The sequence below is a fragment of the Platichthys flesus genome, chromosome 9 (genome assembly GCF_949316205.1).
Source record: "Platichthys flesus chromosome 9, fPlaFle2.1, whole genome shotgun sequence".
Classification (NCBI taxonomy): domain Eukaryota; kingdom Metazoa; phylum Chordata; class Actinopteri; order Pleuronectiformes; family Pleuronectidae; genus Platichthys; species Platichthys flesus.
The window spans coordinates 3,915,645-3,915,981 of record NC_084953.1 but is presented as its reverse complement, the minus strand read 5'-3'; positions in this window follow the sequence as shown (position 1 = coordinate 3,915,981).

Below are 337 nucleotides of genomic sequence, written 5' to 3'. Positions count from 1 at the left end.
TTATTTTTGTTTGTTGTCAGCAGAATCGCACAAAAACTGCAGAAGGGATTTTCCACAAAAGTTGGTGGCAGGATGTGACATCAGCAAAGACAGAACCCATTAAATCTGCTGTGATTGTTTTACTCTTTGCAGTGTAAGAAATGTTCCAGTATTTTCTGGGAATTATTCTTGATGAAAACCAATGTGTGTAGGAGCGTGTGCACTTTTTTATAATGTAAGAGCATTGATTTCTTTAATCCTTCTCTTGACTTTTATACTATAACTAAACATAAACATGTTATTGTTTGTGCAAAAACAAGCTTTGATTGTATTTCCTGTATTTGCTCCTCATCCACAG